Source organism: Arachis stenosperma, chromosome 3 (assembly GCF_014773155.1).
Source record: "Arachis stenosperma cultivar V10309 chromosome 3, arast.V10309.gnm1.PFL2, whole genome shotgun sequence".
NCBI classification, from domain to species: Eukaryota; Viridiplantae; Streptophyta; class Magnoliopsida; order Fabales; family Fabaceae; genus Arachis; species Arachis stenosperma.
This window is the reverse complement of record NC_080379.1, coordinates 22,793,618-22,821,148: the sequence shown is the minus strand read 5'-3', so window position 1 is coordinate 22,821,148 and position 27,531 is coordinate 22,793,618. Positions and strand designations below refer to the sequence as shown.

The 27,531-nt window shown below is 34.3% G+C and overlaps 6 non-coding genes across 6 annotated transcripts; all 6 read left to right on the top strand.

Moving 5' to 3' along the window:
• The first annotated feature begins 14,775 nt into the window (after positions 1–14,775).
• Positions 14,776–14,913, top strand: LOC130972392 (small nucleolar RNA snoR134). Its single transcript, XR_009083572.1, has one exon. It is a non-coding gene; the product is annotated as a small nucleolar RNA snoR134 (small nucleolar RNA).
• A 251-nt stretch (positions 14,914–15,164) lies between these two features.
• On the top strand, positions 15,165–15,252 carry LOC130972388 (small nucleolar RNA U36a). Its single transcript, XR_009083569.1, has one exon. It is a non-coding gene; the product is annotated as a small nucleolar RNA U36a (small nucleolar RNA).
• Positions 15,253–15,308: 56 nt separating this feature from the next.
• On the top strand, positions 15,309–15,401 carry LOC130972347 (small nucleolar RNA Z223). Its single transcript, XR_009083531.1, has one exon. It is a non-coding gene; the product is annotated as a small nucleolar RNA Z223 (small nucleolar RNA).
• A 270-nt stretch (positions 15,402–15,671) lies between these two features.
• LOC130972354 (small nucleolar RNA Z278) lies at positions 15,672–15,786 on the top strand. The gene has a single exon (XR_009083538.1). It is a non-coding gene; the product is annotated as a small nucleolar RNA Z278 (small nucleolar RNA).
• Positions 15,787–15,958: 172 nt separating this feature from the next.
• Positions 15,959–16,067, top strand: LOC130972369 (small nucleolar RNA snoR97). The gene has a single exon (XR_009083552.1). It is a non-coding gene; the product is annotated as a small nucleolar RNA snoR97 (small nucleolar RNA).
• A 558-nt stretch (positions 16,068–16,625) lies between these two features.
• Positions 16,626–16,736, top strand: LOC130972370 (small nucleolar RNA snoR97). Its single transcript, XR_009083553.1, has one exon. It is a non-coding gene; the product is annotated as a small nucleolar RNA snoR97 (small nucleolar RNA).
• Positions 16,737–27,531: the final 10,795 nt, after the last annotated feature.

Sequence of the window (27,531 nt, the reverse complement as noted above, 5' to 3'; positions counted from 1 at the left end):
CTATCTTCCTCGGTCCAGCTTGCTTCTGGTTTAAGAGAGGTTACCCCTTGAGCATTTGTGGTAGTCGGAAATTTAGGACCTTCCAAGATGATCTTCCAAAGTCTGTAATCAACAGCTTGTACAAATATCTTCATCCTCTCCTTCCAATAGGTATAATTTTTCCCATTGAAAAGAGGAGGTCTGTTGCTTGATTGTCCTTCTGTCAGATTATAAGACACCACATTTGTGCCACTGCTTTCCGCCATTAGGATCTTTACTCCAAGCTGCAAAGCTTGATCTCTTTGAGACCAAGCTCTGATACCAATTGATGGTTTCAGTGGCTAAGAGAAGGGGGGGTTGAATCTTAGCCCCTTTTTGCTGTCACTTGCTGGACTTTAGATGAGACTTTTCTGTTTTATCTCGTCCCTAGTCACGAGACATTTTCATTTTGTCTCGTCACTTGGCATGAGACATTTTTGATGTTGCATCTTGAACAATGAAAACAGAATTGAAGTAGGAGAGAGAGAGAGAGAGGATAACGCCCAGATATATCCTGGTTCAGCTGCTAAGTGCAGTGCAGCCTACATCCAGTCTCCATCACAACAATGATGGAATTTCACTATAATCATACAGATTACAACTTGTAAAGTGCTAACCCAACTTACAAGGGGATTCCCACAGAATCATGAAACACAACAAAGATGTACAAAGGAACTCTAAGACATCTATGGCTTTTTCTTTTAATTTTGCACTCTCTGCCTTTTTCCGCTCTATGGCTTTTTCTACAAACCTCACTGTTTGCCTTTTTCCATGAGACTCAAGACATGACAAAATTAAACAGAAAAATATTAAACAGAAAACATTGAAGGAGAAGAAGAACTACTAGCTTAGGAAGCTCTGAGAACTCTGTGCCTTGCACTCTCAAATCTTACTCTTTTCCTTGATTCAAACCATGACTGTTCACCTCTTTTATAGAGAAGTGACGCCTTCACAGTTTGAAAACCAGACCCAAGCTCAGCTTCTTTTCCTTCAACAAAAACCGGTTCGGCCATACAGAGAGAAGAAGTTACTCATGCAAAGACCAACATGCAAATACCTCTAGTCCTTTCTTGGTCACCACTCTTCATCAATCCGAGCGCTCCATCCTTGGCTTCCTCTCCAAGATGGATTTCTGGCCCTTGATGCTTCATGATGATGATGACTTCATCTGCTTCATCTTCTGCCTTCAACCATCACTTCGCCACTCTAGCTACTCCCTGTGGTGGTTGATCAGAAATGAAGACAAGTCACGCCTCCAAGATCCTTCTGCTGGCCGAATCTTCTTCATTCTTTTTGGGTATGAAGAAGCCAGGATCTCATCACAAAATCTTACCATAAGTGATGCAGATCTTAGCCACAGCATACTTTTCTCTTTCCTTTTTGTGCCATCAACTTGATGGTCTTCAACCTTGCTTTTCTTTTCTTTAGGTAGCACCAAGTAGCTTCCATGGTTTCCTGAGTATTAACCGAAGAGAGAAGCAAATGTGAGAGAGAGAAGAGAGAGAAATTTGAACTCAAACTAATGGACAATGATGAAATGAAATTAAAAGTTCCACTTCCCTAGCTTAGAGTGGCGTGTATCATTATGGCTGCCATCAAATCAATCTTCTCTCTCTTTCTTATGTTTCCAATGCATTAATTGAGTTTGAAATCCTTCAATATAATGAAGTGGAATCCGTTGGAAGCATTTAGTTACTTCATTTGCTTCATGGATTCGGTTGATGCATGGAAACATTAATAGTTTGGGCTTGATTGCAATGAGGGATGTTCTTGGCCCAATATAAAAGCATTTGCTTTCCTGATGAGATTTGGAGCATGCTTAAAACAAAATGGAAAGCATGTAATCCACTTGAGCTTAGAGTAATCAAAAACATTTGGGCCCAAGTAACATTAAAACAGCCATTTTTTATTTTATTATCAAAACTAAGACTGAATGCAAATTGGGCTAGCACCATCTTCTTTTTATTTCGGCCCAATTTAATTCCTGCATTACAAAAATTATTAATTAGCATATGATCAAACAACATTGTATTAATAATTTTGTAATTATATATTTTAACAATGTTTGTTCATCACAAAAATTAATTTGGAGTTTTCCAAACTCATCATCATGCATACTTTATAGGGATGGAAAATAGGCCAAAATCCATCGGTTAATCTGTATAACCCGTCAAAAAGACGGGTTGGACTGAAAATCTGAGACCACCAAACTAAAAAAATCTGTCTAACTTGTATCGTTTAATCTGTGGGTTTTGGTGGGCTTCGGCGGGGCGAGATGGGACAGACTTCTCCACCGAGCCAGATGTTTTTTTTTGTCGGGACATTTTTTTACAAATTTCTATGATATTATTGATCTATAAAAGGGTGAAGATGATAATTGAAGATGTTCTAAGTTATATTTTGGATTATGTTTTATATTCGATTGATTATAAATTTGAAGATGTTTAATTATATGTTTTGGAAATGTTTGTTTTACTTTGCACAATGTTAATTTTATTATTATTTTAAAAAAATTGTTTATAATTATGTTTATTGCATATTGATAATTATAAAAAGTTTAATGTTTGTGAATTTAAAAATTATAATTTTTTTATATTTTTAAAAATTATAAATTCATTGAAATAGTTGTGAAATTATATATATTATTTAATATTTAATAGTTTATTAAAAAAAATTTGACGGACTGGGTCTGCCAACCCACTAGTTCGCCGTTAGGCGGGACAGAAGAAGAATTTAGGACCGCCTCACTAGATAGAGTGGGCCAACCTGTCAGATGGCAGGCTTTTGGCGGAGTGGTCTTTCCCGTTTGCCACCCCTATTGCCTCAAATCAAATCACTGATTTTTTTAACAATGCTGAAATGTACCATTCATTCCTCTGAACTCCATCATGATAGCTTTCTACTGGCATGCCATCTAAGTCTGTTGAATCCAACTCTATCAAACATTGGCAAATAAGTTCTATCAACCTGTGGCATAGTCTCTGGCATCCAATTCCTATGAATTCCATGAAACACAATATCAGAGATATGCTGAGATGAATTGGTATCAATCCCCTTGATGCAATGAAGTGGCTGAATGGACCATCCAAATTCAGTGTGCTTGTTATGATTGTCACATTTCTTACTCTCATTCTTGCAGCAATGTCCTTGTTCCACCACCAATATCAAGTCTGATACAAATCGTGCTGCGAGATCTTTTCGTCCCAAGAACTCGGTCTATCCCAAAATCAAGTTCACCATCATCAAAGATTCACCTACCCTTTTTTCTTCTTTGCAGATCAAAGCAACCTTTTACAATACCTTTTATTGTTTTTCCCCTTAATTAGGTATTTGTGGCTCTTACAAGTATAAGAAATCCAAATAATGTTGCTATCTGGTGAAATTTTTCAAAAGTTATCTTGCAAATCTTGATTTGGCTCAACAAAACATTTTGAAGACTTGAGATGGCACCTTCTTCTAGGGAGTGGCTCACATTTGACATAAGCATTTGTGCAAACACCTCATCTGCAAGGCATTCATCTCCTATGTCATATGACATGTATTGGTTCAACTCATCTTGGAACCTCAAACACGCAACACCAATTGGAGAAAGAATCTCATCTTACCCTATCCATCCGAGTATCCGAAAAGGAGCTTGTAAGAGACAAGTGCAAGATTAAGCTCTTTATTCGAAGACCTTTTGTCGTTGTTATTTCTAGAATTTTACTTTCTTGTTGGGTTGTAAGATCAATGAGTAATGCTTGGACAAGAAGGTTAGTTGAGTTGAGCCTATAGTAAAGCTCAAACAAAAGTGAGTGGCTAGCAACAAGTTAAAATTTTGTGGTGTTGAGTTCTTGCAAGATTGAGTTAAAGTTGTTATGATGATGAGGATTCTTTGATGTGTTATGAAAATACAAAGTGCTAAATGGACCGGTGATAATGTATATGGTGACAAGGTTTGTGACTATTACTAGTATAACGAAAACTTTTGTTTTAGCCTTTTAGGGTGTGACTATGTCTATGTTGATGATCATAACCTTGAAGCTTTTTTGAATTCTCTGGTTGGTCTTGCGCTCCAATTTTCATTTCTTTCTTCCCTAGCTCAAAAGCTTAGAAAAGATGGGGAAGAATTGCAAAGAGAAAAAGAAAATGATTTACAAGAAGGGAACTAATGATGCTTCATAAATATATATTGGTTTTTTATATTGGCCAATGCTATGGTGATAAAGAATTTATTCTTCTTCAGCTGCTAAAGTGATGTGGAGGAGCCGTCTGGTTGACATGTGTGTCATTGTTTTCCATATAGAGATATTGGCTGTTCGGAGGTAGATGATGCGCAGTTAATACCACAGAAAGAGATTAATTAGATGAAAATTTTTTCATACCTAATAATAATGATTATGATGTTGGACTTTTTTGTGCATAACTAGTATAAGATATTTACTATATTGTGAAGTGGATTTTTTGTTCGTTTATTGCACTGTTAGTCTTAGAGAGTTAAAATTTTGGTTAGTTAAAAAAAATAAAAAGATTTTTAGTGAACACGATTCTTAATTATTAAAAGAAGTATATATATATATATATATATATATATATATATATATATATATAAAATTTTTCTTACTAAATTAACAATTAATATATATATATATAGTAATTGTTAATTTAGTAAGAAAAATTATAAATAAAATTTAGAATGTTCTTTCACATTCAATAACTACAATTTTGATAATTTGAAAAGTTTAATAGAGGTTATTTTATATGTAATTATTGTTAGTTTTTTATTTAAAAACTTAATTTATTTTTTTATTATTTTAGTGTAAAAATTAATGATATTATTTAAGATTTTTTATTTAGGATTAATTTATATAATTTAGACTTTGTAGCTTAGGATTTTAGGTTTAGGATTAGGATTATTGTATATGATTTAGGATTTGGAAATTAGAATTTAGGATTTAGAATTTATAAATTATGGTATTTATGGGGTTTAGAGTTTATTAGATTATGATCTAGTCTTTATGGTGTTAGGGTTTAGGTTTTAATTTAAAAAGTTAAGGATTTTAGATTTAAAGTTAAGAGTTTAATGAATGTGATTGAATATTTAGAATTTAGAATTTAAGATTCAAAAAAATTAGTGTTCAGAGAGTTTAGAATTTATACTTTAGAATTGAAGTTTGAAAATGAGAGAGAGAGTTTATTGTTTAAGGTCGAAATTTAAAAATTGACAAGATTTAAAATTTTAAGTAATTAAAAATTTATGACCTTAATCTAAAAAAAATTATTCCAATTAAAATGTAAGTAGGTGTTTATTAAACCAACTAAGAATGATGATAAAGTATCTAACGAAAATATAAAAATATATTTAATTTATTACATTAATTAGTTTCATTAATATATAATTGAAAAAGTTTGCATTAATTAAATTAAACGAATTTATAGTCACTATTGTGCACTTGATGTTGTTAAAAATGGTGGGGTGAAATATTTTTAATTGTGACTATATTTTCTGTTGGGAGAATAATTTATATTTAATTTTTCATTGTTATTGAAGTTAAATGACACAAACACATATATTTATATATATAATAATAAATTATTTTTATAATTAAATTTAATTATTTTTTTATGTATCATAAGTTATTTTTGATAATATTAATGTACAATTTCTAAATACTAAAAATTGATTAATAAACTTATTAAATATTAAAGGTATGGATATAGTAAAAAATAATAAAAATAAAATACAATAAAAAACATAAAATAAATTAAACCTTTAAATTCTACGAAATTGTTTTGCTACAAGTTTAAGGTAAGGTTAACTTTGCTTTCGGAGAGAGAGAGACCCTAATTCTAATAGTTGTTGTTATTATTATTATTAGACGTGAACTAAGTCTAAGGAGAATAAATAACCTAATTGTAAAAAAATTTTACTGGCTTGAAATAAAAATAGTCCAAACATTTAATCATAATAATTAACACAACATAATACTTATCTCATTAATATGCTTTATCTATTATAGTCTACTGTTTTTGCTTCTATTCAGAGTTGCCTTTTTTGAAAAACAACTTGACACATATCCACCAACCAGTTTTTCTACGTTGCTTTAGCATATAAAAAAAAATATTCCTTTTATTATCGTAGCACTGTCCTTTTATATTATCTTCTAATTCGATCGATCAAAGATTTATCTGTTGAAGATTAAAATTTTATTTAATAATTTATTATTAGTTATTAAATTATTATATATACAAAACAAAATTGAAATATTTTACCTTTTAATGTTAATCAAAATTGATTTTGATTGTATTTTAATAGATATAAGATAAGATTGTTTCTTTCCAAATGCATCAATTATATTTGGCACATGTTTATTAGTTTATTTAGCACAATATATGTGAAGTAACATATATAGGTCGATATAAATGGGTCAAAAAAAATGTGATCATAATAATAATCTAAGTACCTCGTTAGCTATAGTAAATACTCTTTTATTTTTTTCTTTTTTGGGATTTTTTCTATTTGTAACCGCCTCAACAGTGATTTCACTGACTAAGTAGTGTCCACTCGGATTGACCACCAATTGCGACTTCATCGCTTACGGCAGCGACTATCCGAACTTTAAATCCTTCTAACTTTCAATCCGTAACTCCGATTGATGAGTCGTTTGTAACCACGCGTTCATCTCGGAATTCTCTATGAAATCCATTAAACAATTTGGTAAGAATCTTTGAACCTTGTGCCCAGTTATTCCCTCTTCAATTTGTGATTTTTGGATTTTGGATGTTGAGGGTTTTGATGGTTTAGGTAAACTCAAGCGATAGATAATCACCGAATTTTGTCCATTTGACTCGTGGGTAATGGTAAAAAAAATTCTAACCTTTGTGAATTGGTGAATTAGTAAGCTCAATGTTGATTATTATGATATTGTATGAATTAGATTGTGTATCTTATTGAATTGGAGTTCAATTGGTGGATTGAAACGAAATTCTAGTAGTTGAACTTATGAAATTGGCATTTGGAAGCTTGAAGCTTGTGAAAGGAGAGGTTTTTAAAGTATTCCATGCTTAGGGAGGAATCGGGCAAGGTATGATTTCGGTTTCTCGTAGTTAATGTTTAATGTCACATGAAAACTTAGCCTAATGGACCATAGGATAAGTTTGGATTGAATTTGGTTGTTGATATGGTTAGTGAATAAATGTGTATATGTGTGCAATTGATTTGATTTTGGATATGTGTATGTAACTTTGGTGAAATTATGAACATATGATGGTAATTAGTGTGAAATTAGGCCAGAGGCCGAAATGAGATAATTCTCGGTAAGTTGAGTGAAAATTGAGATGCTGTACTATTTAATTAATTAGTTTATTTTGGTGTTGTGAAAATTGATGGAATGTGGATAATTGATTTGGAGTTAAGGTTGGAATGGAATTGATGGAAAAATTATGGGTGTAATTGTTGACTTGGATGAAGAGCTTAATGGTTGGTATAGTTGTGAAGTGATTGGATGGTAGGTGAACTTGATTAGAGATATTTGGTATTAAATTGGTTGTGAAATAATTAGTTTTGAAGTTGAGAATTTTGGTAAAACTAAAGGTTTTGATTTTTGGGTAAAAGCTTATTTTGGACCAACTTCGGTGGTGAATAACTTGACTTCCGCCCCAAATTTTGTAAAACTTATTTTGAATAAAAACTGGGTCCGTGAAGTTTATAACGTTCAAAGAATGGGTTAAAAATGAATTTTTACAAAAACGTTATGTGAGTTCAAAGTTGGGTGTAAAAAACTGATTTTCATGGACTTGGCAGCTTTTGAGGAAAAAGGGGTGGTTGCGTATGCGAACATGCACGCGACGCCAGACTTGGGCTCCGCCCAGGCATTCCACGTACGCAGACATGGTCTTGCGTACGCGGCCCTACAAATTTGGATGCTCGCGTACGCAAGTAGTATACGCAAGATGAGAATTCTCCATTGTTTTCAAATCTCGCCTACGCAAAACCCCTGTTTTAGCCAAATGTGATATTTTTTAATGTTGAAGCAAACATCTAGCTTTCCAAACATCTTTTACACTTGTTTAAGGTCCGTTAGTGAGTCTTTAAGCCTTACAATGAGGATGAGTCTGTTAAATAAGTTGAGGGGATGTCAGAAAGGAGTCGTGAAATGATAACGGAATTGATGAAGTGTTGGTGACGTTGAGTGAGAGGAGATTGATTAAGATGATAAATGTAGTGATGACTTACAATTAGATGAGATATGAATTGGAATGATATTGTTAATGAAGTTGAGAGTGAAAGTGACTCTGATTGAGATATAGGTGACCGGGTAAGAGGCAGTGGTGTTGTCCACCTGCTCCGGGTATAAGTTGAGGAAGAAGAATAATTGAAATTGATTATGTGGACAATGATTATGAATGTGAAGTGTGAATGCATGTTCTATTCTATTTTTGTTGCATCATTTTCTCTCTGTTTGTAAAGTGTGCCGGACACTATATCCCATAAGTGTGGCCGGCACTATATCCCAAGAGTGTGGGAACACTTTATCCCAGAAAATATGACGGACACTATATTCCAAGAGTGTGGCGGGCACTATATTCCAAGAGTGTGACGGGCACTATATCCCAAGAGTGTGACGGGCACTATATCCCAAGAGTGTAGAGGCATGTTAGAGAGACGATATTCGGGTTAGCTACTGGGTGTGTCGGGTTCTAGCAAAGTAACTGACACGTGAGCTCACGGCCAATAGGATAGGCATACATCATGTGTATTTGTATGTTTTGCTTGAGTGTGCATTGTATTGGTTTGCTTAACTGCTTTATCTCTACTTATTTGCTACTTGTTCTACTTGTTGTAACTGCTATATATTCTTGTGCTTTCCTCGTCTGTTTTATCTGTGTGTGCAACTGAGAGATCTCTCGTGTGGGGGAGGCATGACGAGGGTTGTTCCATTGAGGTTTCGGAGGAATGGAGAAAACGAAAAGTGAAGGATTAAATTACTATTAAATTGGAGGAGACAGAAAGTGAATTGTAGAGTTAGAGTTAGATTGAGACTTGGATACCTTAGATAGTTTTACCAAATTTATGGTTTAGTTGAATCTTAAGTTTAAATGTGAGTGTCGAAGTTCTAGGATTGCCTCTGGCTTTTCCGGGACCTTTTATATTAAATATGCGGGTACCTTTACTATACTGAGAACCCTCGGTTACCATTTTATACATATATTGCTATTTTTTTCAGATGTAGATCAGGAGGCACCTCACTGAGCATTTTGGAGATTCTTTGGAAGCGAAGAACTCTTTTGGGATTTAGAGTTTGAATTCTATTTATGTACATATTATAAATAGATTCTCTGCCTTGTATATATTTTACTTTGTCTCTCTTAGAGATTGACTTGAAACAAATAGGTGTGGTCTTGTCTTTTTGGAATCTACATGTATGTATTTATATGTCGGCCGGCCTTTAACTTCGCAGGCTGAGTCTAGAACTTGTTACTTATATCTTTGGAACTCTGATATATATATATATATATATATATATATATATATATATATATATATATATCTTTTCTAGTCAATCTTATCCACCTTTCTGTGTTGACCTGATCGAGATTGATGCGCTTGTCTGTTGGTATTTTGTTTAACTTTTCTTCAAGACTCCTAGATAATTCCCTTTTTCAATATATCTATATATGTATTTTTACTTTTAGAGATCATAGCGCCACCTCTGATTTACGTTCTAGGTGTAAAGTTCTGTGTGGTAAGGTGTTACACCCTTTCTATACCTGAAAATTCAACCAATAATATATTAGCACCTTGAACCAAATCTTAGCTAGGTACACAGTGCCATGACCAACATCTAGAGGAAACCCAAAGGCTTCATTACGAAGGAAATTCAATCGAAACTCTATTAGTTTTTCTTTGAACAAGAATCTGATATGATGCGCATTTTCAAAGGAGGTCCTTGGATTTTCAGAAATTCCTGGTTATTTCTTGAAAAATAGGAGAGAAACCTTAATCCACCCTATATGAATTTTTCTACGATTGTGGTTAATGTCCAAATGTGGAGCTTACCAGAACAGTGTAAGACCATTAAATTGGGGCAGAAATTGGCTACGTTGCTGGGTGATGTATTTGATTTCCATCTCTATGATGGAGGCAGCGGGAACAGAATATTTATTAAGGCCACGATAAGGATGCGGATTGATAAACCGCTTTTTACAGACATTCACATGGACAGTCAAAAGAATGGTGTTATGTGGATTGATTTTAAATGTTAAAGACTCCCTAGTTTTTGTTTTTGTTGCGGCTTTATTGGACATGATGATGCTAACTGTGACAACATTGGAGCAATAGAGGCACGACCAATTACAAACACACATGCATGGGGGCTGGGGCACATGGATTCGTGCTGAAATTCTAGGAAGGAAACTTGAAACGGAAGATAACGCACAAGATAAGGAGAATTCATGTAAGGTAAGCCTGCAGAAAAAAAAGGAGGTAACCAAAAGACATGAAAAACTTCTAGCTAAACTAGCTATTTTATCAACGAGTGAAGCAACTAGAGAGTTTGCTGCACACCCACCTCATGCACAGGTGCAGGAACCTGCAACCTTAGGTCCATAACATATATCAATAATACAACTACTCACGGAGCGGGTGCTGCCAGCAACAAATATTAATCCAGTAACACTCTCATATGGGGTACCAACTATTGGAGTGAATTGTACTACAGAAAAAATGAAAGCACATAACTAGAAAAAGAATACCTCATTAGTTGTCCGTATTTTACAAATAAAATTCTTTGATGATTGAGTTATTGACTTTTTTGTTACTTTTGAAAATACGTAAAAGAATTTTTTTAAATTTAGTTTATCCTTATTAATTTTATTAAAATTAAAAAATTTAATATTATTTTATATATTAATAAATATTTAAATTTATAATTATATTTAAATGTTAAAAATTATTTTACTAAACATAATTATTATTCTATATATTTATTAAATATTATTTTTAGTTTGATTTACCTACAATTCTTAGAAAACTATCTTTTAAAATATAATTATTATAAGCTATTTCAAAAAAAATCTTTACTAAATCAGTCTATAGAACAACATAATGTAAATTTGTTTCTATAATTTGTTTTATGTTAAAATATTTTTAGCAGTGTTTTAAATTTTTAGAGAGTGTTTTTATTGCTTCCATTTTTAAAAATATTTTTGTAAAAAATAAATTTTTAAAGAATATTGTAATATTATTATTATTATCTCTTGAAAAATGAGATGAAGAATGACAAAACAGGTAGTTCGTTAGCTTGCGTAATAAGCTCACTTATTAAAATAAAACATACTTAAAATGCTAGTTTGTGAGTTAATATTCAATTTGGTCTCTAAATTTATATGTGAGCCTCAATTTAATTCCTAAAGTTATAATTGTCTTTTTTTAGTCTCCAAACTTTATAAATATAACCCATATTAGTCATTGAGACAATTTTCGACACAAAATATTAATAAAGCGCTGACATGGACAATCAAATATCATGCTAGAACTTGTAAAATGTGATCATTTTGGTTTTTGCGCTCAAATAACCCAAAAACAATGTCGGATCACTTGCTCTAAGAGGAAAAGTTTCAATAAATACCACTTACAATGCCTCTTTTAGACTATTTGAGTGCCAAAACAAAACAAAAACGACGCCGTTTTACCGGTCCAACGTGACATCTAACGGTCTACATTAGCGTCCCATTTTTGTGTATAAAAAATTATCTCAATGACTAACATTAGTCACATTCATAAAGTTTAGACACTAAATAGAGTCAGAAGCTAAATTGAAATTCACCTGCAAGTTGAGGGACCGAATTGAATATTATCTCTTAGTTTGTCTGGCTTTATAGTGTGGGCGGTAATTTTTTTTATAAAAAATTAATAAAATTAATTAAAAATAATATAAAAAATAAAATACAAATAAAAATAGTCAAATTATAACATAATTTTTTCACTATCTTCTTTTAAATTTTCAACTTTAATAGAATTATTTTTAATAATATCTGTCAATAAAATTATCTTTATTTTAAAAAAAAAATCATACAACTTAAACACATATATGAGAGTATAAAATAAAATTAATAACAAAAAAATAAAAAATAAAAGATATATAATTAAAAATTATATCATTGTTAATTTTTGTATATATTTTTATATCACTAATCACTTTTTTATAAAGAAAATCATTCGCCCTTCCAAACGACCTATCCGACTATCCCTCCCCACCAAAACTATCAGGTGTCTTTTTATTTGACGAATTTTAAATCTTAGTCAAATCTTTTTTTTTTTCGGGTTTGGCAGGTCAATTAGGGGTGAGTACGGGTCGGGTTGGTTCAGGTTTAAGGTGAAATTAGAACCAAACTAATTAAATTGTAATTGGTTTGGTTTGATTTGGATTTGTGTTTTTTTATGTATGTACCCAAACCAAACCAAACCGATTAAAAATGGATTGGTTCGGTTCGAGTAATTGGGTATTCGATGAAACAGAAATCATAAAAAAAAATCAAAAAACAAAATTTTTATCTTAAAAAGTCTGTAAGTACAATAAACATATAACATTAATAGAAATAATTCAAACATGTTAAACACCAAATACATTAAAAACTAAACACATTAAAATCTAAACATATTAAACATTAAAGACATTAAAATCCAAACACATTAAAAGTCATAAATATATTTTAACTTTTTATTTTTTTATTTAATTAATATATGGTCGGATCTATGGGTTGGTTCGGGTTCCGCACCCCCAAAACCGTTACTCGAACCAATTATTAGAAAGAGTCATTGGTTTGATTCGGGTTGGACCCAATTATCCGTTAATTCCAAAACCAATTTAATTAGTTTGATTCGAGTTTAGACAGGTAATCGGGTATTCGTAACCTGTGCTCACCTCTAAGGTGAATCCCACAGGTTCGGCTGTTTTGCCACCCTTAAACTAGCGGTCGAATGAATAAAAAAACCTAAGTTTCAAAAACCAAACCGGTCAATGAACCGGTAAGGTGACTGGTTTAACTGTTCAACGGTTCAACCAGAGTTCAACCAGTTTAATTAAATATAAAATAAAATTTTTATAATCAGCAACCATCACAAACACAAACACAAACTTGCACAAATTAAATACAATCAACAACTAAAAATGAATTATTAACAAAAATTTATACAATTTCTAATCACATCAACAAACCAAGGTACATGCAATTTCAGAACACAATCAACATTTAACAATTACATCCAGAAATTCAAAAGCAAACTCAGAAGTTAAAAGTTACATGTAATTTCAGAACACAATCAACATTTAACAATTACATCTAAAAATTCAGAAGACAAACTCAGAAGTTAGAATCCATTACAATTGGACAATAAAATCAGAAATCAACAAAATATTAACAAAAAACCATCAACAATCAACAAAATTATTTCAGAAAAATTAACTCAAAGCTAGAAAAATTAACTCGATTAAAAGGACAGTAGACTTCAACAACTGTCGGAGGATGAAGGTGAAAGCAAGGGTTGCTACTGTGAGTAAGCAACCGTGGGAGAGATATAGAGAGCTTGAAGAGAGAGATGCGACGGTGAGAAGAGCTCCGAGTGCGGCGACGGCGAGAAGAGGGCCGATTTGTAGAGACCACTTCTAGGGGTGATAGCACGATGACAGAGACACAAGTTCAGAGCTGCTGACAACGACGAAGACAGAGGAGGGATTGATGACCAGGGCAGAGATGGCGATGCAAACAGTAGTTCTGAGCAGATCTGGCGAGGGAGGAACTTCACTGGAGACGAGGATCGAGCAACCACGAGCAGACGACGAGAATAGGGCGAGGAGAAGATGAACGTTGAGTGACGACAGCACTCTCCCCCTGAGGAGAAGAGTTTGGCGATGAAGAGTGGATGGTGGCTGGGTGCTGCTGTGGAAAAAGGGTTAGGGTTAGGTTCACCTTTGAGTCAGAGAAACAGAGGGAGGATGGTGGCTGCGGCTTCCAAGGGGTTTTGGGGCTGGATTCTTCTCCAGAGATCAAATTTCAGAGAGGAAGAGACGGGTGGGATGATGGTATGGGATAACGGCTAGGGTTTCCATCTTCAGGGTGTTTTTTTCATATATATATGACACCAAAAACGGCGACGTTTTAAGTCTAACTCTGAATCGAAAACCTTTAAAAAACCTGGCCGATTCTGACAGTTCACCGATTAATCACCGATTCGATCGATTCTCTAGTCAATTTTTTGTTTATTGGTTTTTATAGTCAACTGAACCGACCATATAACCGGTTTCCGATTAATCCAGTTAAATCGACCAGTTCAGTTCGATTTTCAGAACCTTGAAAAAAACTAAACCGTGTTATCGGACAGACAATGCACTCTTTTTTTTTTCGGTTGAATTGTGAGACAATGCACTCTATTTTTATTTTTATATTTTGTCAGACTACTAGATTACACCATGGATGGCCCAAAGAAAAATCAAACAATACGGGTCGGGTCAACGCTACACTTACAAAGGCACAAAGTGCGGGTTCCCTTGATGAGGCAAAAACGCTTGCGGTCCAAAAAAAACTAGGGTTTTAGACTTTAGAGGAGGTTTTGTTGCGCCTATATAATTCTCTATTCCCTCCTCTCTGCTCATAAGCCACCCTTCCTTCTCTTGCCGTATTTAGGGGTTTAGGTGCAGCGATTCAAACTCTGCAATACATCATCACTAAATCAGTGTCTCCAGCGTCAAATTTGCTTCCAATTTTTATCGAATTTCTCTGCACGAGCTACCCGGGCTTCTCTGATAGATCCGTGACGTGAATGTCCCAATGCACGTGCGAAAACCACGCCGTTCGTGTTGCAGTTTAGCCCTAATTTTCAATGGCTCAAGCTGTGTCAAAGAAACGGCAAAATTCCTCTATTGTGATGAATTTAGTTTGATTCTAATCTTGAATTTGCCTCGCTATGCCTTCAGCTTGTTTTCGAACGCAAAAGTGTTCAATGAAATTCGGAGCTAGTCCTTGAGGCGCAAATTAATTATCGGTCGTTTTCAATTTTCGGGTTCTTAAATTCTCACTGTTTTTTCCTCTGAAAATGTCCGAAACATTGTTATTCAAATCATAAAGTACTAGTTTTGACGTTTTATTTCTTAATGTTTTGAATCTCTTGGCAATGATTACAATTTATCCGCGCTTCTGAGAATATTCTATGAAGCATAAAGGATAAAAATTGGTTGAATTTCTTGATATGAGCCAAGTCTTAATATTTCTTATTCTAAAACAGGAAAATTGATTCAGCGAGTTAGTTACTTAGTTGGCTATGAGGATATTTATTCAGCTTTTAATGCCAGTTCTGCTTCTGATTAACTGTGATTGATAGAGCTGTTACACAATCTGAGCCTCTCAATAATGTTGGAGTCCTCTGTGTGTGTCTGTGTGTCAGATCTCATCTAATTAGGGTTTAGAGATTCTAGTGGACAATTATGATATAGTAGCCCTAAGTTTTTTATAATTTTAACATTTGTTTTATGACATGCGGTAATTTGGTTATTAGAATAATTAGCATGGTGTATTTTAGTTGGTAGTTATTAGTAGCTTAGCAAAATTACTACTATCAACTACATCATAAATACTAATCTACTATCTATTAACTAATAATTAAAATACATTGTGTTGCCGGTGACGATATAATCCAATTGTTTGAGGTGTTTTGGAGCCAAGACCCTGTTTTCAGGGAGAACCTCCTTGGTGAAGCTACATTCATATGACGTTACTGGATTTAACTGAGGCACTATTTAAGTAAAGAATTAACTTACTGATTTCTTTTTGTTTCAAGTTTATTCTAACATTGTTACTATGACTTGTTCAATTGCAAGTGTGGTTTAGCTGACTTCATAGCAAGCTACTAGGCTTATGTTTTGTTTCATCCAAATTTATTTATTGAGTTTCACTATACTCTATTCCCTCCTAAATGGATTAGGGTCTGAAAAACTCATAGATTGTTGTGTTGTTCATCACCTTCATTTCTTGTTTAACCCACGAGATAGGAGACAAATACCAGCACTACATCTTTTGCGATAATATAGGTTTCAAGCAGCATGGATTATGATGTTAATATGAGAAATTTTCCTTTCGTTGCTCTAATTTTTGTTAGCTTCTACTTCTGATTTTAAGCTGTTGCTGCTTTTATATTGTTGTTCAGATTTAAAAGATTTTCGGTGAGTGCAGAGCTTTATATTGTTGTTCAGACTTAAAAGATTTTTGGTGGTGTAGAACTTCAGATTGTTATTGTGGACTTGCAAGATGTGATCATAAATAATATTGAAGACGAAGTAGATTCCAAGTGTAACAATTTAAAATATGTATCAAGTTAAACTAAGTTAGTTTGTTTGATGTTTAAATGGATGAAAGTGAAGGACTTGGTTGATAATAAGGTTGTCCATCTGCAAGGATTACAGAAGAGGTCATGTTGTGGATATTGCCCTGATGAAGACAGCTTGGAGAGTGGAGACAGAGGTTTAATGAAAAAATGAACTATTTGTATTTGTTCTAGTTTTTCAGATTGCTTTTAAGCAAATGCTGTTATGTTCAATACAAATTTTTTTTCGTGAGTTTAACTATACCCTGTTCGGTTCCAAACGGACAAGGGTCTGAAAAACTCAAAGATCAATGTGTGTTGTTTATCAGCTTCATTTCTTGTTTAACCCACGAGATTGGAGTTAAATAACAGCACTACAGATATGTAACAAGTTCATTCCAATTCTTATCTTTTGTTAGCATGGTTTCTGAAATCTTTTTTTTTTTTATATCTCTTCCTCTTTGTGTGGGTTACTATGTAGGTATTCTACACACTTGAGTTAGGGTTATTTGTGCAAAAGTGTGTATAACATGATATTGAAACAATTCATTATGAATTAACAAAGAGTATATATTATAAAATTTGATGTCTTGGATGTTGAATTTCATAAGGCTACTAATCAAACTAATGTAAGTTACCATGACTTTTGTTCAATGTTGCAAAAGGTCCTGACTTCTACTTAATTTAGTTCATCACACTTTACATTAAACATAATGCAGAATTTTTTTGAGCCAATTTATGTATACAAATATATTCTCGAAATCTTGAGACATACGCTGACCGTCTCAACATCAATTGGAAGTTTGTAATGTGATTGTCACTGAATACAAGACATATGAAAGGCGTGGACTCTTGGTGCTTAATCCAGTGGTTGTTGAGCTTCTAGAAAAGAAACGATGCTCAAGAATCATATACTCATATTAAGTGTCTTCTAATGTTCCTAATACAACAGGTGTGCTACATTACAAGGAAAAGATTTCATACTAAACACATGTAATAAATAATTATATTTGGTAGAAACTTTAAACCTAAAAGTTATTATATAATTGTAAGTAAAAAAATAAAAAAATATTTAATGACATTGTTATTTAACTAAAAAAAAAAACACACAACAAATAATTTGAGACAAAAGTCTACATATGGGAGCAATAAATTTTTTGAGTAAATGTTTATTTCGAACCCCAATCATTTGGACGAAGGACTAAGTGCATTCCAACAAAGAAATTACCTAAGCAATCTTTACCCACTTAAGAAAATGGTCTTCGCGTTCCTTGCAACCAGTTGAAAAACGGTAGGGTGTTAACATATCAGTGGATCTTGTACGTGGGATTTTGTTTCTCCAAAATTAGGACAACTTGACTCCTGCAAAAAATCCAAACCAACAACGTAAAGAATAAAATCCCAACAGAATACACATATATTGGATGAATCCCATTAGGTCTAGCCATAGTAGGCAATTCCCAAATCAGAGCTTGAGCATCATTCCTAGCAAAACAAATGTGTCTAGAACTCTGCAAAGCCCAAGCAATATTACAACTGCATTACTAACCTCAAGATCGTGGCCATGTACCTCAAATCCTGCTTGTTCGATACTTGAGGTTCTAATATGTTTGGGACCAATGTCATTCTAATAGAAGGCGATACGGTGAGAGAGGCGCAGAACTCGCTGGTCTTGCTGTTGTTGAAGAAGGTTCGCGGGCTGTAATGAAAAGTCTGTAAACCGTGAAGAGCCTCAGGCGCGTGATAGAAAACCCGTAGATGTGATTATAGTTATGGGCTGTGTCCTTCCCTGCTTTCTTCGTCATACAGTCCTTCTCGGAGAAAGGGACCTTGGGTGGAGTTGAGCCCGTACACGGAACTCGACGAATCCCGTAGCATCGGCAACGAGGACGGCGAGACCGGAAGGAGAGGCACGGCGCGGCGACCTCCTCATGCGCTTCTCCCAATTGAATCTGCCACAGGCGGTGCCGGAGGAATTGAAAGAGTTGCCGTCAATTTTTCTGGTTAATGTACGGCGATTTCTTTGGTTTTTGCTTCCCTGGCATGGAAGGTGCGTGATCATCAAATTTAGTTGACACATTTTTACAAACACCCTAGTTACACATTTTCAATGGTCTTGTTGTTGTTGAAGAGGGAGAGGGTCTTGATGGAAGATTTGCGAACCTCCCAGAGGTGGATGTAGTAATCGGAGGTGGCGGAGAAGGGAGGAAAGGGTGGAGGGGTGGACCATGAACTTTGTGGGAAGGGTTATTTTGTCGTTTTGAGATTTTGCTCATTTGCTGTTGTTGAAGAACATGAGTTTTGTTCTTCACATTGTGGTTTTCAACTTTCTGCAGGGGTCGACTTGTCTTAATCTTGGAAGATCCACTGACACGTCAACTTTTACCTTTTTTCAGCCGGTTACAAGCAGTGCGAAGACCATTTTTTTGGATAGGTAAGGATCGCTTGGATAATTTTTAATTGTTAGAAACGCTTAATCCTTCGTCCAAATGATTAGAGACCAGGGTGCTAAAAGGAAATTCATGGTTCTTTAGGAATGCCTGCCTGCTAGTGAAGAAATGAGAGAGAACTGAAGACCAGATAGACAAAAGCCTAAATAAGGTGGAGACAAAAATGCAGATTTAGGACCTACCGAAACACTACAAAACACCAAAACTTGAAGAAAAGATAGCTGCTAGTGAGGTGCAAGTTGTTTGAAGCAGGAAAAGACCAAGTGAGATTCATTAAAGCAAATGTCAAAATGAGCATTAATACACCATTCATAAAAGGAACAAACGTGGAGAGCAAGAAAGATGGCCTTACATGAGTAAATTTCAAGTATGAAAGATTACCAACATTTTGTTACTATTGTGAAAAAGCAGGACATGAAGAAAATAGCTGTGAAAAAAGAAAACAAGATGAGAAAAGAGGTATGTATAAATCTAAATCTCTTAGTCCTCGGATAAAGTAGATATTACTAGTGTTAGAGTTGATATAATAAACAGTAAAACAAATGAAAAACAACAAAAAGAAAATAAGGGAGAAGAAAAGCGTAAAACAAGAATCACAGAGAAACTAATGGAAAAACTGGCATGTCTTTCAATGGTGGACTCCTTTGAGGCCGACATTGGATAAGATAATAGCCAGGTCCCTGCGATAACACTCCTAGGAACCTCCTCACCGAAGAGGAATTTGGAGGATGGGATCAAAAAGGGTAAGGAACTCCATGAGTTTACAGGAAAAAAAAATTATAGAAATCAACAAATAAGAGAAAGGACAAACCAAAGAAGAAACAAGGCCAGACTTGGAAATGAGTGTGAAGGAGAATAAAGAGACTGAAAAGGAAGCAAAAGAAAATTACAAACTCAAGCAAGGGAGAGAATGCAAGCACAGCAAGGAGATGGAAGAAACAAGCCAAAGAAATACCAAATGATACAGGGAGAAAAATAGAAAAAGAAAACAAGGCACAAAAAACGAAGACAATCGACAAAGATGAGATGGAGATTGAGGATAGAAAAACAAAGTCCAAAAAATAATTCTCTGGAAAAAAAAGACAGAAACGGTGGAGGCCGAAGAGCAGCCCCGCCGAGACCAATGAAGATCTTAAGTTGAAATTGTCGTGGACTTGGGAACCCATGGGCAATTAGAGCTCTAAACAAGCTCATTAAAAAATAAGTCCCCAACCTAGTCTTCTTAATGGAGACTAGAAGAAAAGCGAATGAGATGATGAGATTAAGATATAAGGGTGGAATGAACAACATTATCGGTGTGGATTTCAGAGGTGATGGAAGACAAAAGGGGTGGATTGGCTGTTTTATGGGATAGGTCTCTGGAGGTTGAAATGATTTCTAGGTCAACTAACCATGTTGACATGGAAGTGAGAGTAGCGGGCAGCGGTACTTGTTGGAGGGAAACGAGCTTCTATGGCTTTCCGGAGAGCCAAAATAAATAAGAAAGCTGGGAACTCTTGAGAACACTTGGGCAAGCATCTGATATGCCATGGACAACATTCGGTGCCTTCAACCAAGTGATGAGACAACAAGAGAAGCAAGGGGGAAACCAAGTGAATTATTTTCAAATTAGAGACTTCCAAGAAGCGGTACAAACGTGTGGACTGCTTGATTTGGGATATGCAAGCTACCCTTTTACATGGTCCAATGGACAAGTTGTTGAGAAGAACATACAAAAGAGAATAGACAGAGCTTTTACTAATAGAGAGTGGTCTGCAACATTTTCAAAGACGATGGTCCAGCACCTGTTCAGATATAAATCAGACCACTGTTCAATCTTGATGGACTTAGCCGGTGAAGTAGGAAAGAGGAAGAAGGGTCCTAGAAGATTCAGGTTCAAGGAGTATGGTTGTCAAATGAAGAATTTGAGACAGTAGTGAAGGAGGCCTGGGAGTATTGCCAAGGAAGCATTCAAGAAAGGATTGAAAGTTGTAGCAAGAAACTGGACCATTGGGGACAACAAAATTTTGGTAAAATTTTGAAAAGAGTGATGAGAGTCCAAGAGAGGATCAACCAACTAAATTCTATCTCCCAAATAAAAGAAACAAAGGAGAAAGAAGCAGAATTAGATGAGCTATTGAAGATGGAAGAAATATGGTGGAGCCAAAGATCAAGGGCACTGGTTGAAGCACGGAAAGAGAAATTCAAAATTCTTCTACCAAAAAGTATTACAAAGAAGAAAAAGGAATAGAATTGAAGTGATCACAGACGATGTGGGCATAAGGTATGAAGATGAAGATAAGATAGAAAAGGTCATGAGAGGCTTCTTCGAAAATCTGTTCAAATAAAAAGAAACACAGTATGAGAAGGAAGTGGCTGATGTGGTTAAGGGGAGGATAAACAAGAACATATTTGAGACTCTCAATGCGGCATTCACAAAAGAGGAGATTTTCCAAGGCCTTCAACAGATGCATCCCACAAAAGCACCAGGTCCGGATGGCTTACCGGCAATTTTCTATCAAAGAATGTGAAAAACTGTGGGAGATCAAGTGGCAAATGCAGTGCTAAGATTTTGAATGAAGGAGCAGATCCGACACCTATTAACCAAATCCACATCTGTTTGATACCAAAAGTTGAGAAACCGAAGCATACAAGAGAATATAGACCAATATCCCTGTGTAACGTCATCTTCAAATTAGCAACTAAAAATTTGGCAACCAGGCTGAAGTCAATCATTCCACAAATAGTTGGAGAAAATCAAAGTGCATTTGTCCCGGGTAGGCTTATAACAAATAATAATCTGATTGCGTTTGAAGCTTTCCATTACATGAAGAAAAGGTCAAAAGGAAGAAGTGGTTTTGTGGGAATGAAACTCGATATGGAGAAAGTATATGATCGAGTGGAATGGAGCTTCCTAAGAGAGATCCTGATCTCAATGGGGTTTCCAAACAAGTGGGTGCAAATAGTTTGGAATTGCATTAGCACTACGTCTTTTTCATTACTACTAAATGGTACCCCTTCCAAAAGCTTCAAACCATCAAAAGGATTGAGGCAAGGAGACTCCTATTCCCATACCTCTTTATCTTCTATGCCAAAGCCCTATCGGGAACCCTCATTAAGGCACAAAACAGCAGGCCAATCCACGAAATTAGAATCTCAAAGAAGGGACCTGAAATAAATGGTCTATTCTTCGCTGACGATAGTATACTCTTCACAAGAGCCACTGACCGAGACATTCAAACCACCAAAGAAGCCCTGATTGCATACCAGAGAGCTTCGGAACAGCGAATAAACTTAAAAAAAATCAAAGTTGTCTTTTAGCTGAAACGTACCAACTAACAGACAGAAGCTTATCCAAGAATGTTTGGAGATAAAGGTTGTACAAAGAAATTCTAAGTACCTAGGGCTTCCTACTTTTGTTGGGAGATCTAAGGAACAAGTTTTTGAGCATGTCCAAGACAAAGTGTGGAAGAAGTTGAAGGGGTGGAAGGAGAAGTACTTATCAAGTCCGTCGCGCAATCGATCCCAACATACATAATGGAATGCTTCAAACTTCTGAGCGGTCTATGCCACCATCTTGTGTTTATGACCAACAGATTCTATTGGGGCTCAAAGAACGGAGAAAGGAAAATTCATTGGATAAAATGGGACAAGATGTGCCTACCAAAACAGAGTGGAGGATTGGGATTCAGAGATATCAAAGCTTTCAATATGGCGCTTCTTGCAAAACAAGGATGGAGATTGATCAGGAACCCAGATTCATTAGCAGCCAAAACCATAGGATGCAAGCACTTTAATAGAAAAAATTTTCTAAACTCGAAGATTGGTTTTATACCAAGCTATACTTGGAGGAGAATTTAGCAAGGAAAAGGAGTGCTGGAAAAGAGAAGTTGTTGGAAAGTTGAAAATGGAAACAACATCAAAATCTGGAAGGACCCTTGGTTGCCAAAACAAAATGAATCAAAAGTCTGGTCCCCTCCAAAGATTCTTGAAGCAGATGCAATAATTACAAAGTTGATGACAACAAATGACAAAGAATAGAATAGAAGGCTAATAAATCAGATATTCCTAAATTTTCAAGCAAAGCAGATTGTCGAAATTCCTATTCCCAGGTCAGATTAACCAGATAGGTTTATTTGGAAGAAAGCTAGAAATGAAAATTTCAGAGTCAAATTGGCCTATCATGAAATAAAAATCCAAAACAGGAACCAACCATACAATTCAAGCATAGACCAAGAGGAAGAGAATACCTAGAATCAACTATAGAAAATTAAAGCTCACCCAAGAATACTGAACTTCATGTGGAGACTCTTACACTACTCCTTGCCAATGAAGAAGAGCCTGAATAGAAGAGAAATTAACTGTTCACCGATTTGCACCAAATGCTGGAATGAGGAAGAAACTGAGGAGCACATCTTCAGGGATTGCGAATTTGCGAAAAGATTCAGGTTTGCCTCCCCGTTCACCCTTAGAACTGAAGCTGGAAGGGACACAAACCTGAAAAAATGGATAATGAGTACAATAGAGATTCTCCAGAAATAAAAAAAGGCCATGCTGAATCAATTGTGGAAGGAGAGAAACTCCATGGTGTTTGAGGAAAGGATGTTGCATATCAAAGAAGAATTGGAAAAAGCTAGATCCCTCTTTGAGGACTTTTGGCAAACCCAGATCAGAGAGGAAACGAGGACAAGTGGGAATTAACAGCAGTGTCCATCAATGCAAAATCGGGAGTGTAACACCCTAACTTTTAGCACGTCATGATCGTACCAAAAGTAAGGCCTTACTAACTTGTTTTCCTTTTTAACTATTTAATATTGTGCCTTTAGTTCGATGTCGCGTTTTAGTTTTATAGAAATTTCAGAAAATTGTTTTTAGTAATTTAAATCACATATAAAAAATCTTCAAATAATAATAATCACATAATTATTATTAATAATAAATGCTATATAAATGAATTCAATATAAAACTTGAAGACAATACCTATCCCTTTGGACAAAATAAAAGCTAAAGCAACAAGGGCGAGGGAACTCTATAAAAATAACAGGTATCACAAGTAAATCTACTATTCGTCCGCAACTTCATATTGAATCTTCGAATCTGTTACTGAAAGGGTGGAAGATTTTGGGGTGAGAACAAACCACACGTTCTCAATAGGGAATGGGAATACCGTAAAAATAATGAATTTAATGCAAATAATTAATTTACTCAGTAAAACTATTTTGTTAAACCTTTGAAATACTTTTTACTTTTACTTTATATAACTAATTACCTTCTTTAGATTTCCAGACTTCAAACAATTTTCAATCATAACCTCAGTTTTCAATCACAGAGAAACAATAGCACAAGAAACAGATCAACACACAAAAAAATTACGATAAGACAAACAGCACAATCACAGAAAAACAAGATAAGCAAACACAATCAAATGCAAATGCACAAATAAGGATGATGCATGTCTAGTCCTATAAAGGCCATGAGCTCATGTGTCGGTTTGTTGTCCGATTTCTGACACTGGTCCTGAGATAAGCGTCTCGTACCACCGTCCTTATCTCAGCCAACGTCCCCTTCATGAGCGTTACGTATCACCGTCCTCATGAGAGAAACTTCCTTTCGGTCTCCAGTGAGCATTACGTATCACCGTCCTCACTGAGCCGTAACCTTTCTTTCGGTCTCCAGCGAGCGTTACGTATCACCGTCCTCACTGAGCCGTCCTTATAGTGTCAAGTGAGCATTACGTATCGCCGTCTTCATTAGACACTTGGCACTAAGACCCAAACAATATTCAATTTCTTTTCAATCTTTGCTCTCTACTCTACTGTGGTAGAGATCCCTTTAATTATCTCTCTTTCCTTTACTTTTCGTTCTTTTTCTTTTCTTTCTTATCAACCGAACTCAAAACATAACTTAAAGCAAAATCTTTTCTCAAAAGATATAATTTAACACATTATACTTTTCTTAATAAATCGAATTCAAAGTAGAATAAATCTTTTCCCAACTAAATAAGTCTCAAATAATTTAACTTTTCAAAATCAAATCTTTTAAAATAGCATTTCAAATAAGATCCCAAATTTTATAAAAATTTCGACAGCACTTCGCCTAAAACTTGGACTTAGCCACCCTTACGGGTTCCCTCTTTCTTAACAAATCACCACCCCTTTTCATCAGTAGTTATCATAATAATAGATTCTCAATAAACAACTTATCTTAAACCAGTTTAACGACTATTGTTCTTTTAAAAGTAAACCCGTCTAACTTCAAGAATTCATAACTAATTTTCCAAAACCAATTCTTAATTAGTCACCAATTAAGTCCACTACCGTTACCATATATTGAATAACTAGCTCATCAACAACCAATTCAATATAATTCATCAAAGATTAGAATTTTAATTCATTCATCACAACCATCAATAATTCGATCACAACTCACAACCACATACAGCTTCAATCATAATTCAGAGTAATCTCCACAACTAACTTTTCTCAAATATATTTCAATGAATAATTAACTCATCATATTTCAATTTAATAACAATTAAGCAACCTTACACTCCAAATTTTGTATCTAAACCTAGAACTCTTCCAATATTACAATTCCAACTTTCATTTCATTAAACAAAGTTATTAGAATTAGTAATATAGCCCCAAAAACTCGGAATCAATAATACACAAAATTACACACACATATTCATAATAGTTCATCAACTTCCAACAACGTTTTCAAGTATACCCTCATCGCCATTAAATCACATAACCAACAGAAATCATCATCCTCAAACACAGTCACAAATCAATCTCATCACAATTTCATTACATTCAACCGTATCCACAATCACCAATAATCTCAATTTCATCCATTTTCATCAATTAATCAAACAAGACATTTATAAATTATTGGCAGTTACTCCTAAACTTCAATGGCATTCATAAATTAAAATAATTAATTTTAAAATAAATCTCCTAGCTCTATACGAAATCAAAATCAACGAAAATTTTGGAGAAACTTTTTGACCGAGCTGCTGAAGAGAAAAACGTCAGTAATTGCCTGTACCTCCTAGAACTCCAATTAGCCGAACTCAAGGAGAAGAGGAGCTATGTCACTATCAGCTTCCATCGAATAAAAGTAATGCCAACGTGTAGAGGAGGAAGATACGAACACTTTTACCAGATTAGATTTTTTATTGGAGTTACGGATCACAAGAAATCGAAACCGAAAGAGTTAAGGTTTCATAGTTTTCCATCACCCACACTCTCAGTTACTTGCATTCTTTTCTTTTCTTCAAAGATTCGGTTTTTAAGAGTAAAAGGAAGGTTAGGTGGTATAACTTGGATTAGGTGTCGTTATTATATATATGAGATAATAACACCTAATCCAAGTTATACCATCTAACATTCTTTTTACTCTTAGAAACCGAATCTTTGAAGAAAAGAAAAGAATTCAAGTAACTGAGAGTGTGAGTGATGAAAAACCATGAAACCTTAACTCTTCTGGTTTCGATTTCTTACGATTCGTAACTCAAATAAAAAATCTAATCTAGTAAAAGTGTTCGTATCTTCCTCCTCTATACGTTGGCGTTACATGTGTGTGTACATGTATATATGGTATATGAGCCACATTTTGGCTTTCCTTAATTCCTTAAGGCTTCGGCCAACGGTATATAATAATAATAATAATAATAATAATAATAATAATAATAAATTTAATTTTTATCTTATCAAATTATTCTTTGATAAATAATTTAAATTTAAGAGAATAATAATTAAATTAAACTTTAATAATCATAAAATTTTATTTAATTATTTTTGTTAAAAAGTTTTTTTAAAAATTATATCTTGATATAATATTTTAGTTCATAAATAATTAATTATTTAATTTTTAAAAATTTGAGTTGTTATAGGAAGTGCCCACCAGACTCTGTCTTGAAAGTTAATGTTGACGCTGCAATCTTTAGAAATTTTAATAATGGTGTAGGAATGGTAATTAGAGACAATTGAGGTCAAATAATGACAGCAGTTTTATGGGTTGTACTATATCTACTTGAACCACAAGAGACAGAGGCTTATGCAGCCTTTGTTGGTATAAAATTAACAATGGAGTGTTGTTTTACTAATATTATATTAGAGAGTGACAATATAAAAGTAGTGAATGCTCTCAAAAAAGGAAGTAATTTGGATTCTTATTTTGGAACTTTTATTATTGATGTCCTAGATTTAGTAAATAATTTTAGATTAGTTAGTTTCAATCATGTAAAGAGAGGTGGAAACAAAATTGTTCGTGAATTAGCACAATTAACACCTAACAATTCAAATTATGTGTGAATGCAGGATGCGCCTGTTCATGTACTCAATTTAATATTGTTAAACCTTTTGGTTTCGTTGAATGAATTCTCTCTCTTTCCAATAAAAAAAAGACCAAAATGAGTATATATTTTTTTTAAAATCCAAACTCAATGTCATGGAGATTATATTCTAAATTTAAAGTCATATTTACCAAAAACAATGTATATACCATATATTCTAGTCTAGCCTTATTTATAGTAACTAACTCTTATTAACAGCATGGTTATCATTCTAAAACTAATCAAAACAAACTACTTTTAATCCAATATGAAATTAACCAAATTCATAAGAAATTTATATATTCACCCCTTATTTTATGTGTCGAGCAACATAAGCAATCACATTTAATTGATAGAGATAATTTATATAACATGGATACTTTTTTTATTTGTCATGTTCATATGTCAG